General features: G+C 45.7%; 1 long non-coding RNA gene across 1 annotated transcript; it reads left to right on the top strand.

Annotated features, from left to right (window-relative positions):
- Nucleotides 1–868: 868 nt before the first annotated feature.
- LOC144609066 (uncharacterized) lies at nt 869–16025 on the top strand. The gene is made up of 3 exons (XR_013549273.1): nt 869–1040; nt 8021–8167; nt 15991–16025. It is a non-coding gene; the product is annotated as an uncharacterized LOC144609066 (long non-coding RNA).
- The last annotated feature ends 477 nt before the right edge of the window (nt 16026–16502 follow it).

Here is a 16502-nt window from a genome sequence, read left to right as displayed (position 1 = left end):
GGCTGCTGTTCCCTTCACAGTGGCTGCTGGTGGAAGATCTCCACAGTTGGGAGTTGTGTGGCAGCACGTGTGGAGGCTGGGAGCAGGGCCGACCTTGGTCCCCTCTCCCCGAGGGCCGCCTGTGTCAGTCCCCAGTGCCCGGGAAGCGGCGCTTTGGCCAGTGGCCCTGCGCTGACTGGAGGGGGCGAGTTATCGTGGAGAAACGGTGGAGCTGAGCGACACTTCACACCACCCACAGTGAGTGGCACTCTACTGAACACGGACTGCCTCAGTCTCCAATTTATCCGTCTGCAACCCTGAGCGCTTGCAGTTCACACGTTCACAAGTTATAGGAGTAGAATCCGCCCATACGGCCCATCGAGTCTACTCTGCCATTCAATCATGGCTGATCTCAACCTCCCAATCCCTTTTTCCTGCCTTCTCCCCATAACCCTTGACACCCGTTCTAATCAAGAATTTGTCTCTCTCTACCTTAAAAGTATCCACCGACTTGGCCTTCACAGCCCTCTGTGGCAATGAGTTCCACAGATTAACTACCCACTGACTAAAGAAGTTCCTCCTCACCTCCTTTCTAAAAGAGCACCCTTTAATTTTGATGCTATGACCTCTGGTCCTAGACTCTCCCACCAGTGGAAACATCCTCTCCACATCCACTCTATCCATGCCTTTCATTGTTCTGTAACATTATTTTAATCTACTGTTATGTATTTTTATGCCATGCAATTTTGATTATCACAGCCGCTAACAGGATAGAAACCTTTCACATAATGTCACATTTTTTTGGAGTGGGGTTCATCGCGCTGAAGTAACTATTTTTTTCTCTTCTTGCTCCTTCAATCTACTCTTTCTCTCTCTATTTAGGGCCTGTCCCACTTAGGCGATTTTAAGGCGACTGCCGGTGACTAGGCTGTTGCTGAACGTTTGCCGGGGTGTCGCGGGCATGATCGTGAGGAGTCTTCAATCAATCGTAGCGGATCTCGGCGCGTCACGGAAAAAAAATCCAGATAGAAATTTCTGGGCGACAGTTGGCTTGTGGCCAGGTATCGTAGCTTATTGCGGGCGCTGTCTGTCGCACGCTGTCCCCAGGTTTGCTAGGTTGTCGCAGATGCATTTAGAAGCACGTAATATTAAATTAAGAAAAGGCATTTGAAGATACCAGAAGATAGTTTTGTTTAACCAATTTATTTACCGTCAGGACATTTGACAGGTAGATTGGAGGCGACAGTTTGACGGTCAGGTAAGCGTGGGAATTTTGCGATGTTTCCGAAGATGGTGTAATCTCTTAGCCAGGTGCTAGTTTCACAAAAAAAGTAACTTGTATCGACCTTGTCGTGGTCATTGTCGTGGTCATTGTCATGGTCATTGTCGTGGTCATTGTCGTGGTCATTGTCGTGGTCATTGTCGTGGTCATTGTCGTCGGGTAAAATAAATTTTTGCCGATCTGCTACGACTATGATAGTCGCCGGCAGTCGCCTTAAAAATTGCATAACTGGGACAGGCCCTATTCTCTCTTTCTTTCGCTTTATCTCTCGCTCACTCTTTCTCTATTTCTTTTATCCATTGTTCCCTGCAGCCAGACGAGCAAGATGTGGGATGAACACTGAGCAAGAAAGGGAGCGATAGCAAGCTTAAGGGATTTGGTGATACTTTATTGTCACATGTGCCGATGTATAGTGAAGTGCAATGCACAAAGTACGCAAACAGTGTCTGGCACTGAGGACGCAAATTTCTATAAAAATATAAGTTAGCATTAAATATTTGGCTCTAATGCATTCAGTGTGTAAGGAGGAACAACATTTTGAAGCCAAGCCAGATAAACAAAATCAGAAAAATACAGACCAAATTTGCCTTGTCTTCTCTACCTGGTATCCATTTTGAAGTCAGGAGCCATTTTGTTTGACGGTACAGTCAAGACACCTGTAAGCATAGATTCTGTGCCATAGTAAAGGTAGTTCAATATTCAAAAATTCCCAACCTAAAACCAAGTAATTGTATCAAATTCAATCAATATTCCTTCAGTCAATAATAAATATTATTTTAAATATTGCATTCAAAGCAAATAAATCAAACCAAAGCAAGTTCTGTCTCCTTTATGTATCTGTATTGCTTGTGTGTTACTGTTAGTCACATGTGTTTCTTTCATTAAATGTAGCTTGGTTTCTCTCTTTGTCTTGTGTGAATATCCAATACTCTTTGATTGTCTCTGCAATTCCATTTTAAGGCTTTAGGTTCTTCTCTCTTTCTCTCCCCTGCTTTTCTTTTAAACATAGAATGTAGAACAGTAGAGCACAGAACAGGTCCTTTGGCCCACGATGTCTGTGCTAAACATGATGCCAAGCTAAGCTAATCTCATCTGCCTGCACGTGACCCATATCCCTCCATCCCCTGCATATCCATGTGCCTACCTAATAGTCTCTTAAATGCCATTATCTCATCTGCCTCCACCACTTTCTTAAAATCTCGCCCTGCAATTCTCCTTTACACTTTGTCCATTTCGCCTTAAAGTGAAGCCCTCTATTCTTTGACATTTTCACAGTGGGAAAACGGTTCTGACTGTCTGCCCTCTCTGCGCCTCTCATCATTTTAATCTACTTCTGTCAGCTCTCCCCTCATCGAGAGGAAACAGTGCGCTGTCTTGTTAGGCACTTGTGGTAAATTAGTTATGACATTTAATCAAGTGGTGAAAATATCTCCGTACAAATGTTCTGCATAGTGTTGAACGAGACTGAGTGACATGATGGAGAAATGCGTGATTCACAGTGTTGCCCCACCTTTGAAGCTTCAGTTGGATTTAGAGAGTTGGGTTTAGCTCTTCGGGCTAACATAATCAAGGGGTATGGGGAACAAGCAGGAACGGGGTACTGATTTTGGATGATCAGGCATGATCATCTTGAATGGCGGTGCTGGCGGTGCTGGCGGTCCTGGCTCGAAGGGCCGAATGGCCTACTCCTGCACCTATTTTCTATGTTTCTATGTTAACCCAATGCTGAAGATGACTGTGAAACATGAAGTGTATTTGGGGAAATCTGAAGGCCTTGATTTGCAGACCAACACTTTCAAATGGAAGAAAATGAGGATTTGGATTTTATTTTTCTTCCCAACCCAAGGCTGAATCCAATGAGATCAGACAGCTCGGTGTAAGACTTTCAAAAGAAAACATTCATGGGATTTCCCGGTTGCCAAACACTTTAACTCCCACACTGACCTTTATGTCCTGAAACATGAGGTGCTATCCCTCCAGTTTGCATGTGGCCTCACTCTGACAGTGGAGGAGGCCACATGCAAATTGGAGGAACAGCATCTCTTACTTTGCTTGGCCAGCTTACAACCCAGCGGTATGATTATTGATTTCTCTAACTTCAAGTAACCCTTGCATCCCCTCTCTCTCCGTCCCTCCCCCACCCTAGTCGCGTACTAGTTTCCCTGTCGTCCTGCTGAGTTTCCCTGTTTGTATCATTCGTGATCACTTTCCCCACAGCCAACAATGGACCATTGTGGGCTCCACCTTCCCTTGATCATCGTTGATCTGCCTTTTTGCATATCTAACATTCATTTGTTCCATGCACCTTTTCATATCTCTCGGCTCCCTCTCGCCTGATTCTCAGTCTAAAGGTTCTCGACCCGAAACGTCACCTATTCCTTCTCTCCAGAGACGCTGCCTGACCCGCTGAGTAACTCCATCCTTTTTGAGTCGACAATCATGGGCACTCAGCTGTCTGTCACTGTCCAGGGTCGTCATGAAGGACTGACCTGCTTGCTTTTGACAAATGTTGTGGAAAGCTCATTATTCTAAAGATTGAGTATACGCTGGAGCTGAAACTGATGAAACGATCGTGCTGCTAATGTTGTGTGTGCCGGGGACTTTGGTGGCTGCTGCACAACCCGAGGTTGTTGACACATTTCAGCGATTGACTGGAAGAATCTTCGAGTAATTAACCTTTGGCCACAGCAGTAGCACATTAAACCCAGACTCCTCGAGGCTGCAGGAAGTGAGTTTCACTAATTGGCAACGAGATGCAACAGCCTGCACTGAAGTGATTCTCACAAAGGAAAGGAGTTTGCACCCTCCTTTGTTAGATGTCACGGGTGCAGAATGTGCTTCAATTAACAGAACAGCACGGGCAGCTGAAAGTAGTTGTGTTGAAAATCAATCTTTTGGATAACTTACACTCTTGTATTAAAAAATTCTAATTTCTCATTTTAGTTTAGTTTAGTTTAGTTTAGAGATAGAGCACAGCAACAGGCCCTTCGGCCCACCGAGTCCGCGCCGACCAGCAATCCCCGCACACTAACACTATCCTGCACACACTAGCGGACAATTGACATGGGTTTTAGTTCACCATTCAAAAACAATAGTTCATTATGGCCAAGGTAGACACAAAATGCTGGAGTAACTCAGCGAGTCAGGCCCACTGAGTTACTCCAGCATCTTGTGTTACGTTCAATTTAAACCAGCATCTGCAATGCTGCCTGACCCGCTGAGTTACTCCAGCAATTTGTGTCCACCTTCGATTTAAACCAGCATCTGCAGTTTTTTCCCTAGTTCATTATGGCCGCCTTTTTCGAAGTAACTGGATGGTTTTCTATTTATCCTATTGTGAACAATGTTATGTCCACATTGTTAAATGTAATGTAGCCTACTCGTGCAATGTCTTGTCTGGCCAGAATCTTAGTTTAGTTTAGAGACACAGCATGGAAACAGGCCCTTCGGCCCACCAACCCTGCGATCACCCCGTACACTAGCACTATCCTACACACTAGCAGTAATTTCCAATTTTAACCAAAGCCAATTAACCTACAAACCAGTACGTCTTTGGAGTGTGGGAGGAAACTGGAGTACCTGGAGAAAGCCCATGTGGTCGCGGGGAGAACGTACAAACTCTGTACAGACAGCACCCATAGACAGGATCCAACCAGGATCTCCAGCACTGCAAGGCAGCAACTCTATCCCTGCAGCATTGTCCCACCCTCTACCTGAATAAGACTTTACCCATCTATTTAATTTCAACCACAGCTCATGAACCTCTACCCACTTGCTGCCGCTCCCTAATCTACTGAATCTATTCTGCCATGTATAAAATTCACAGTTCCCAAAGCACCAATGTAGTTACTCATCTTCACGACTGCAAGTCTAATTCTGGTCAATTGACAGTTCTAGCTCATTTTTTTTCAAAGTGTCTTAACCTGTTTAAGTCAGGGGTCCCATTCACAATCATTACTTTCTACAAGCAAAAAACATTTTCAAAAGCCACCCAGGGTAGGGGAATTAAGAAGTAGAGGGCGTAGGTTTAAGGTGAGAGGGGAATGATTTAATCCAAAACTGAGGGGCAACTTTTTCAAGCAGAGGATGGTAAGTAGGAACGAGTGCCTAAGGATGTGGTTGAGACGGGTACTATAACAACATTTGAATAACATTTAGACAGGTACATGAATAGGAAAGATTAGGTTAGGTCACTTTGGAGTATTGGTTGTAGATCTGGTAACTGGAAGGATGTGGTAGTTTTGGAATGGGTGCTGAACACGTTGATCAGAATGTTACCAGGGTTACATAGATACATAGACAATAGGTGCAGGAGTAGGCCATTTGGCCCTTCCAGCCAGCACCACCATTCAATGTGATCATGGCTGATCATCCACAATCTACCCCGTTCCTGCCTTCTCCCCATATCCCTTGATTCTGCTAGCCCTAAGAGCACTATCCAACTCTCTTTTGAAAGCATCCAGTGAATCGGCCTCCACTGCCTTCTGAGGCAGAGAATTCCACAAATTCACAACTCTCTGAGTGCAAAAGCTTTTCCTCATCTCAGTTCTAAATGGCCTACCCCTTATTCTTAAAATGTGGCCCCTGGTTCTGGACTCCCCCAACATCGGGAACATGTTTCCTGCATCTAGCGAGTCCAATCCCTTAATAATTTTTAATGTTTCTATAAGATCCCCTCTCATCCATCTATAATTCCAGTGTATACAAGCCCAGTCGCTCCAGTGTTTCATCATATGACACCACGGGAATTAACCCCTCAATAGCAAGAATGTCCTTCCTCAAATTAGGACACAAAACTGCACACAATACTCCAGGTGCGGTCTCACTAGGGTCCTGTACAACTGCAGAAGGACCTCTTTGCTCCTATACTCAACTCCTCTTGTTATGAAGGCCAACATTCCATTGGCTTTCTTCACTGCCTGCTGTACCTGCACGCTTCCTTTCAGTGACTGATGCACTAGGACACCCAGGTCTCGTTGTACTTCCCCTTTTCCTAACTTGACACCATTCAGATAATAATCTGCCTTCCAAAGTGGATAACCTCACACTTATCAACATTAAACTGCATCTGCCATGCATCTGCCCACTCACCCAACCTGTCCAAGTCACCCTGCAACCTCATAGCATCCTCCTCACAGTTCACACTGCCACCCAGCTTTGTGTCATCTGCAAATTTGCTGTGTTACATTTAATTCCTTCATCTAAATCATTAATATATATTGTAAATAGCTGCGGTCTCAGCACCGAGCCTTGCGGCGCTCCATTAGCCACTGTCTGCCATTCTGAATGATGGGGTATTAGCTAAAGGGAGAGGTTGGATAGACTTGGATTATTTTCTCTGGAATGCCGGAGGTTGAGAGGTGACCTGATGTGAAATCATGAGAGACAGTTGGAGCCTTTCTCCCAGGATGGAAAAATCTAATGCTAGAGGGTAGAGCTTTAAGATGAGAGGGGCAAAGTTTAAAGGAGATGTATGGGGCAAGTTCTTCACACAGAGGGTGGTGTTCGTGGGATGTAATGCCAGGGATGGTGGTGGAGAAAGAAACAATAGTGGCATTTAAGAGACTTATAAGATGGCGGCACGGTGGCGCAGCGGTAGAGTTGTTGCCTTACAGCGAATGCAGCGCCGGAGACTCAGGTTCGATCCTGACTACGGGTGCTGTACTGTAAGGAGTTTGTACGTTCTCCCCGTGACCTGCGTGGGTTTTCTCCGAGATCTTCGGTTTCCTCCCACACTCCAAAGACGTACAGGTATGTAGGTCAATTGACTGGGTAAATGTAAAAAATTGTCCCTAGTGTGTGTAGGATAGTGTTAATGTGCGGGGATCGCTGGGCGGTGCGGACTTGGTGGGCCGAAAAGGCCTGTTTCCGCGCTGTATCTGAAATATAAATATAAAATATAAAAATAAAATATAATAAAATAAAATAATATAAAATAAGCACATGCTGTAGATATGCGGAGAAGGAAGGGGTTATATGTAGGTAAATACCAGTACCTGCACACAATCTTGTTCTTGGTATCATGTTCAGCACAGGTATTGTGGGCAGAAGGGCCTAATCTTGTGCTGTACTCTTCCATTTTCTCTGCTCTATCCCAGTAGGCTCTCTGGCCCGGGAATTGAGTATGAAGTGCAGTCGAGTGATCTTATGCACAGCAAGTTGAGTTTAGTTTATTGTCACGTGTACCGAGGTACAGTGAAAAGCTTTTGTTGCGTGCTAACCAGTCAGCGGAAAGACAACACGTGATTACATTTGAGCCATCACAGTTTACAGATAGGTGATAAAGGGAATAACGTGAATAACATTTACTGCAAGATAAAGTCAGTAAAATCCGAGGGTATCCATTGAGGTAGATAGTTGCTCTCCTGTTTAGTTTAGTTTAGTTTAGTTTGGAGATTACACCTGCAGACACAGGCCCTTCAGCCCACCGAGTCCATACCGACCAGCACATTAACACCACTCCACACACATTAGGGACAATTTTACATTTATACCAAGCCAATTAGCCTACAAACCTGTACATCTTTGGAGTGTGGGAGGAAACCAAAGGTCTCAGAGAAAATCCACGCGGTCATGGGGAGAACGTACAAACTCCGTACAGACAGCTCCCGTAGTCAGGATCAAACCCAGGTCGCTGGTGCAGTAAGGCAGCAACTCTACCGCTGCGCCACCGTGCCGCCCCAAAGTGTGGTAGGATCGCACTGATAATCCCAGTGATAATCTCCAGCCTGCTTATGATTGTTTCCTCGTTTCTGCCAGGCTGTTGCCTGAAGGACCTGAAGGAGCTGGGCCGTTCTCCTGATTCCATCTCCACCCGGTGCCAGGCCAGCTGCTCCCTGCCTCTGGGAGCCTTCGTTATCGGTGCAATCAGTGGTTTCCTGGCACAACCTCGCCACACAGGAAAAGGTGAGCTTGACCCTGGCAGCATCACCACCAAAGCGAGCCAAACTGCCTTCCTGGACAAATGCCCGGGCTGGCAAGGGAAGGGAAGGCAAGGGAAGGGTGGCAGCGAGGGCAACAGAGATCCATCCCTGCTGCACCACCTGTCAGCTCAGAATGAAAAGCCTACGCTTGAAGCAAAAGAAAATCTATTTCATCAGACACAAGCCTCCGTGTGCTCATGACAATTAACAGAATATTCGCTGCTAATTGCTTTCATTGATTTAGTTAACATCGAACGTGGAACAGTGCAGCACAGGAACGGTCCCCATGGTCCACAGAGTCTGTGATGCCAAGACCAATCTGCCTGCCTGCACAACATCCATTCCCTGCATATCCGTGTGCTCATCTAAAAGCCTCTTAAATGCCACTGTCGTGTCCGCCTCCACCACCACCCCCGGCAAAGTGTCACTCTGCGTGAAAAACTTGCACTGCACATCTGTTGTAAACTTTGCCCCTCTCACCTTCAAGATGTGCCCTCTACTCTTTGACATTTCGACACAGGGATAGAGGATCTGACTGTCTACCCTATCGATGCCTCTCATCAGTTGCTGTGTGACTCTACAACTGATGACTTACGATGATAATATTTCCTTAAACATATTAGAAATGAACAAAAAACATTGGCCATTTGGTTGTTTGGGTGCACCTGACAGATTGCTTGAAGGCAAATGGACAGCTCTTCAGGTAGTCTAATCATTGGTGTTGTGTACAAAGTGGCTGGCACAGATGTCTTTCAAAAAAGCTATTTGATATCTGAAGCACTTTTGAATTATTGAGTTCTGATAAAGTCCTTCAAAAATATAAATAATACTTTCTTTGGCAGTATTGACCTAATTTGAAGAATTTATTGACTGATTTTATTATAAATGTTCTGTCTTCTTGGGAAAAATTAAATCAGAAAACATCTTTTACTTACTAGGGAATGAGATGCGACTGTCATTTTTGTTAGCGGAAAGTTTAGAGTTTAGAGATACAGCAAGGAAACAGGCCCTTCAGCCCACCGAGTCCGTGCTGACCAGCGATCCCCAACACTAACACTATCCTACATACTAGGGACAATTTACAATTTTCACCAAAGCTAATTAACCGTCTTTGGAGTGTGGGAGGAAACCGAAGATCTCGGAGAAAACCCACGCGGTCACGTGGTGAACATATAATCTCCGTACAGGCAGCACCCGGAGTCAGGATCGAACCCAAGTCTCTGGCGCTGTAAAGGCAGCAACTCTACCGCTGCGCCACCGTGCCACAAAGTGGGAGAATATTGTTTCAATTCAATTTATGCCACATTGTTTGTGTGCAGGGAAATCAAAAAGGCTTTTTGTTTCGTGATTTATCATCAGAATGACTCAAGTATTACAAGATACAGACAGGAGGCCAGGTGAGGAGATCAGGGCGATCTGTGCATCAACATGTTACTGCAGTCAGGAAGTGTGGAGGGCTTTCGTGGAGGTGGGGGTGGGTGGGGGGAAATGAGATGTGCCAGAAATTGATGGTCAGACTCTATCATTAAGAAGAACGTGTCAGCAAATGGCATTCATTCCTGGTGGTTACTGGTCTGGAGTTCACTGTCTCAAGAAGTGGTGGAGACAGAGACACTTAGGGCTTTCAGCAGCAATTGGTTGGGCCACTGAAAGAGGATAATTTGCAGAGCTACGAGGAAAGAATGGACAAAGGTACTGAATGGATCTCACTACCAAGAGCCGGGTGAGAGAGGATGGCAGAATCGACCTCTCCTGTGACACAACCATTCAATCGTTCAATGAAAAGGAGAGTGCTGGCATAGAAACATAGATAACAGGTGCAGGAGGCCATTCAGCCCTTCCAGCCAGCCCGCCATTCAATATGATCATGGCTGATCATCCAAAATCAGTACCCCGTTCCTGCTATCTCCTCATATCCTTAGATTCCGTTAGCCTTAAGAGTTATATCTAACTCTCTTTTGAATACATCCAGTGAATTGGCCTCCACTGCCTCCTGTAGCAGAGAATTCCACACATTCACAACTCTCTGGGTGAAAAGGTTTTTCCTCATCTCAGTCCTAAATGGCCGACCCCTTATGTTCTAGTGGCCAGAGATCCTAGGGTGACGGACGAACTGAAGGAAATTCACAGGCAGGAAATGGTGTTGGGTAGACTGATGAGACTGAAGGCTGATAAATCCCCAGGGCCTGATGGTCTGCAACCCAGGGTACTTAAGGAAGTGGCTCTAGAAATTGTGGACGCATTGGTGATCATTTTCCAATGTTCTATAGATTCAGGATCAGTTCCTGTGGATTGGAGGGTAGCTAATGTTATCCCACTTTTTAAGAAAGGAGGGAGAGAGAAAACGGGAAATTATAGACCAGTTAGTCTGACATCAGTGGTGGGGAAGAGGCTGCAGTCAATTATAAAAGACGAAATTGCGGAGCATTTGGATAACAGTAACAGGATCGTTCCGAGTCAGCATGGATTTACGAAGGGGAAATCATGTTTAACTAATCTTCTGGAATTATTTGAGGATGTAACTAGGAAAATTGACGGGAGAGCCGGTGGATGTGGTGTACCTCGACTTTCAGAAAGCCTTTGACAAGGTCCCACATAGGAGATTAGTGGGTAAAAGTAGAGCACATGGTATTGGGGGTAGGGTACTGACATGGATAGAAAATTGGTTGACAGACAGAAAGCAAAGAGTGGGGATAAATGGGTCCCTTTCAGAATGGCAGGCAGTAACTAGTGGGGTACCGCAAGGCTCGGTGCTGGGACCGCAGCTATTTACAATATACATTAATGGCTTGGATGAAGGGATTAAAAGTACCATTAGCAAATTTGTAGATGATACAAAGCTGGGTGGCAGTGTGAACTGTTAGGAAGATGCTATGAGGTTGCAGGGTGACTTGGACAGGTTATGTGAGTGGGCGGACGCATGGCAGATGCAGTTTAATGTGGATAAGTGTGAGGTTATCCACTTTGATGGTAAGAATAGGAAGGCAGATTATTATCTGAATGGTGTCAAGTTAGGAAAAGGGGACGTACAATGAGATCTGGGTGTCCTAGTGCATCAGTCCCTGAAAGGAAGCATGCAGGTACAGCAGGCAGTGAAGAAAGCCAATGGAATGTTGGCCTTCATAACAAGAGGAGTTGAGTATAGGAGCAAAGACGTCCTTCTGCATTTGTACAGGGCCCTAGTGAGACCGCACCTGGAGCACTGTGTGCAGTTTTGGTCTCCAAATTTGAGGAAGGATATTCTTGCTATTCAGGGTGTACAGCGTAGGTTTACTAGGTTAATTCCCGGAATGGCGGGACTGTCATATGTTGAAAGACCGGAGCGACTAGGCTTGTATACACTGGAATTTAGAAGGATGAGAGGGGATCTTATCGAAACATATAAGATTATTAAGGGGTTGGACACGTTAGAAGCAGGAAACATGTTCCCAATGTTGGGGGTGTCCAGAACCAGGGGCCATGGTTTAATAATAAGGGGTAGGCCATTTAGAACGGAGATGAGGAAAAATGTTTTCATTCAGAGAGTTGTAAATCTGTGGAATTCTCTGCCTCAGAAGGCAGTGGAGGCCAATTCTCTGAATGTATTCAAGAGGGAGCTAGCTAGAGCTCTTAAGGATAGCGGAGTCAGGGGGTATGGGGAGAAGGCCGGAACGGGGTACATTGAGAATGATCAGCCATGATCACATTGAATGGTGGTGCTGGCTCGAAGGGCCGAATGGCCTACTCCTGCACCTATTGTCTATTGTCTATTATTCTTAAACTGTGGCGCCTGGTTCTGGACTCCCACAACGTGGGGAACTTTTTTTGTTCCTGCGTCTAGCCTGTCCAATCCCTTAATAATTTTATATGTTTCTATAAAATCCCCTCTCATCCTTCTAAATTCCAGTGAGTACAGGCCCAGTCGATCCATTCTTTCATCATATGTCAGTCCCGCCATCCCGGGAATTAACCTGGTGCACACCCTCAAAAGCAAAATGGCAGGGGAAACCATTTGAGGTTCGCCAGTGTGTTGCTCATTCCCTCTCGTCCCCCGACAGGTGGGAGATCTTCAGATGATCAGCGACAATGTGGCTGAGGGCAGGGGCACTGGGCACAAGGTATCAGCAGCAAGAGGTCAAACCTGTGCCCAGGGACGTAAAGTTTAGTTTACAATAGACAATAGACAATAGGTGCAGGAGTAGGCCATTCAGCCCTTCGAGCCAGCACCGCCATTCAATGCGATCATGGCTGATCACTCTCAATCAATACCCCGTTCCTGCCTTCTCCCCATACCCCCTCACTCCACTATCCTTAAGAGCTCTATCCAGGTCTCTCTTGAAAGCATCCAACGAACTGGCCTCCACTGCCTTCTGAGGCAGAGAATTCCACGCCTTCACCACTCTCTGACTGAAAAAGTTCTTCCTCATCTCCGTTCTAAATTGCCTACCCCTTATTCTTAAACTGTGGCCCCTTGTTCTGGACTCCCCCAACATTGGGAACATGTTTCCTGCCTCGAATGTGTCAAATCCCCTAATTATCTTATATGTTTCAATAAGATCCCCCCTCATCCTTCTAAATTCCAGTGTATACAAGCCCAATCGCTCCAGCCTTTCAACATACGACAGTCCCGCCATTCCGGGAATTAACCTAGTGAACCTACGCTGCACGCCCTCCATAGCAAGAATATCCTTCCTCAAATTTGGAGACCAAAACTGCACACAGTACTCCAGGTGCGGTCTCACCAGGGCCCGGTACAACTGTAGAAGGACCTCTTTGCTCCTATACTCAACTCCTCTTGTTACGAAGGCCAACATTCCATTGGCTTTCTTCACTGCCTGCTGTACCTGCATGCTTCCTTTCATTGACTGATGCACTAGGACACCCAGATCTCGTTGAACTCCCCCTCCTCCTAACTTGACACCATTCAGATAATAATCTGCCTTTCTATTCTTACTTCCAAAGTGAATAACCTCACACTTATCTACATTAAACTGCATCTGCCATGTATCCGCCCACTCACACAACCTGTCCAAGTCACCCTGCAGCCTTATTGCATCTTCCTCACAATTCACACTACCCCCCAGCTTAGTATCATCTGCAAAATTGCTAATGGTACTTTGAATCCCTTCGTCTAAGTCATTAATGTATATCGTAAATAGTTTAGTTTAGTTTAGAGACACAGCGCAGAAACAGGCCCTTTCGGCCCACCGGGTCCGTGCCCACCAGTGATCCCCGCACATTAACACTATCCTATACCCATTAAGGATAACTTTTACATTTACCAAGCCAATTTACCTACAAACCTGTATGTCGTTGGAGTGTGGGAGGAAACCGAAGATCTCGGAGAAACTCCACGCAGGTCACGGGGAGAACATACAAACTCCGTACAGACAGCACCCGTAGTCGGGATCGAATCCGGTCTCCGGCGCTGCGTTTGCTGTAAGGCGGCAACTCTACTGCTGCGCCACCGTGCCGCCCTTAGTTGCACAAGTACATTGGGGGCAGCGCAAGTTTGTGGAGGAGTGTTGCAGGTGACAGTGCGGATATACTGGGATGGTGGAGAGTCCATCATGGGCGGCGGAGAGTCCATCATGGGCGGAGCATTCAGTTTCCTGCTTAGTTTATTGTCATGTGTACCGAGGTACAGTGACAAGCTTTTGTTGCTGCTATCCAGCCAGCAGAAAGATAATACATGATTACAATCGATCCATTTACAGTGCATAATTAATCCGCCGTCATGGTCTCAACTTCCACTGCTTCGCCGATGATATCCAGCTCCTCATCTCCACCAAGTCAATCTCCACCACCACACACTCTACACTGACAAACTGCATCACTGAAATAAAATCTTGGCTTCAATCAAATTTCCTCAAACTCATCTGCAACAAATCTGAAATCATCATCATTGGTCCAAAAACGCTCACCAAATCCACCCAAAACTTCATCCTCAATATTGATGGTCTCCCAGTATCCACCTCCCCTCACATCCGGAATCTTGGAATCATCTTTGATCAAACCCTCTCCTTCGACAAACACATCAAACACATCACAAAGACAGCCTACTTCTGCCCGTCTACTCACCCACACCTCGATCCGTGACCATATCACCCCCGTCCTTTACAAACTCCACTGGCTCCCTATCCCCCAGAGAATCCAGTACAAAATCCTCCTCATGACCTACAAAGCCCTCCATAACCTGGCCCCATCCTACCTGACCGACCTCCTCCACAGGCACACTCCCACCTGCACCCTCCGCTCTGCTGCTGCCAATCTCCTATCCCCCCACATCCGGACCAAACTCAGATCCTGGGGGGACAGGGCTTTCTCCATCGCTGCTCCCACCCTATGGAACTCACTACCCCAAACCGTCAGAGACTCCTCCTCACTCACCACATTCAAAACATCACTGAAGTCTCACCTGTTCAGTACTGTCTTCAACCACTGAAGGTCACCTCACCTTCTGTCTCCTTTCTCTGTTCGTTTACTTATTTATCTATTTATTCACTTCCCTATGTTCTCTAAATCCCTGTAAAGCGTCTTTGAGTATATGAAAAGCGCTATATAAATGTAATGCATTATTATTATTATTATAATAAGCAAATAACGATTAGTACCAGGTAAAGCCAGCAAAATCCAGTCAAGGATAGTCCGAGGGTCACCAATGAGGTAGATAATAGTTCAGCACTGCTCTCTGGTTGTGGTGGGATGATTCAGTTGCCTGATAACAGCTGGGAAGAAACTGTCCCTGAATCTGGAGGTGTGCGTTTTCACACTTCTATACCTTTTGCCCGATGGGAGAGGGGAGAAGAGGGAGTGACCGGGGTGCGACTGGTCCTTGATGATGCTGCTGGCCTTGCCGAGGCAGCGTGAGGTGTAGATGGAGTCAATGGAAGGGAGGTTGGTTTGCGTGATGGTCTGGGCTGCATCCACAATTCTCTGCAATTTCTTGCGGTCTTGGATGGAGCTGATCCCAAACCATGTTGTGATGCATCCCGATAAAATGCTCTCTTTGGTGCATCTGTAGAAGTTGGTGAGAGTTGTAGAGGACATGCCGAACTTCCTAAGGCGTCTTTGTAAGTGGATGAAGGCAGCGGAACTGCCACTGTGATTGTATCTAAAGGGGAGTGAAAGTAAAAATGCCTGATAATCAGACCGCCTTTGCAACAGATTGCTTGTGGAATTGGAGGTAACTCAAGTAAAGCATGAACAATGAATTCTCCAGTTTAAAGTAACACCTCCCCCCTCACCCATTTCTCTTTCCTTTGGCCTCTAAGTTTATCCTGACTCTTGCTAGTGCCACCCATTCCTCCCATTATCCCGCCTAGGCATGGTGGTGCGCAGCGGTAGAGTTATAGGTGCCCTACAGCGCCAGAGACCCAGGTTTCATTCTGACTACGAGTGCTGTCTGTATGGAATTTGTATGTTCTCCCCGTGACCACATGGGTTTTCTCCAGGTGCTCTGGTTTCCTCCCACACTCCAAGGATGTACAGTACAGGATTGTAAGATAGATCAGCCATGATTGAATTGCAGAGTAGACTCGATGGGTCGAATTAACTAATTCTGCTCCTATGACTTATGAACTTAAGAAGGGGAAATGGAGCAGGAGGTATTGGATGTTTAAGAAAGCTCAAATGAAAGCTTAGTTGTGCAGTTAATGATAATTTATTTATGTATGCTGATATAAAACTATTATGAAGCTAATTGTTATTGTCTTAGTCAAAATGTTAGAGTTTGTGTTAAACAAATGCTGACACTATGTGTAAACAATTGTTTCTCGACTGAATAGAAAATTACTTCATGCAAGAATTATTCTAATCCCAATGTAGATGTTGTGAGGAAGAAATCATTTATTTTGGAGTGAAGCCTTTTCCATCCCACTGAAGATCGACAATTCTCTGAGCTGTTGTACCCAACACCAGCTTCACAAGGTGTGTCGGTAAGAACTGCAAACCAAAGAACTTCACAAGGTATGTTTTTGGTAAGAATCAGGGTGAAGAACACAGCAGATGGGACCTGGAGCTGGAGAACAAAAAGATTGGGAGGTCTGTCGTGAAATTAACATGAAATTATAATTTTGGTGTGTGGATTCAAACCAACTCAAAGAAGAAGAATGAAAATCTTCCCAAATACTGGAATGCAGGTCAGGCTGCATCAGAGTGTGCAGATGCTGATAACTGAAGATAAACACAAAATGATCAGATTAGATGCACAGAATCTTGCCCAGAGTAGGGGAATCGAGGACCAGAGGACATAGGTTCAAAGTGAAGGGGAAAAGATTTAATAGGAATCCTAGGGGTAAAATTTTCCACACAAAGGGTGGCGGGTGTATGGAACGAGC

Source organism: Rhinoraja longicauda, chromosome 33, assembly GCF_053455715.1.
Source record: "Rhinoraja longicauda isolate Sanriku21f chromosome 33, sRhiLon1.1, whole genome shotgun sequence".
In the NCBI taxonomy this organism is placed as follows: domain Eukaryota; kingdom Metazoa; phylum Chordata; class Chondrichthyes; order Rajiformes; family Arhynchobatidae; genus Rhinoraja; species Rhinoraja longicauda.
Note: the sequence above shows the minus strand (reverse complement) of the source record. Positions and strands in the feature narration are given on the sequence as shown.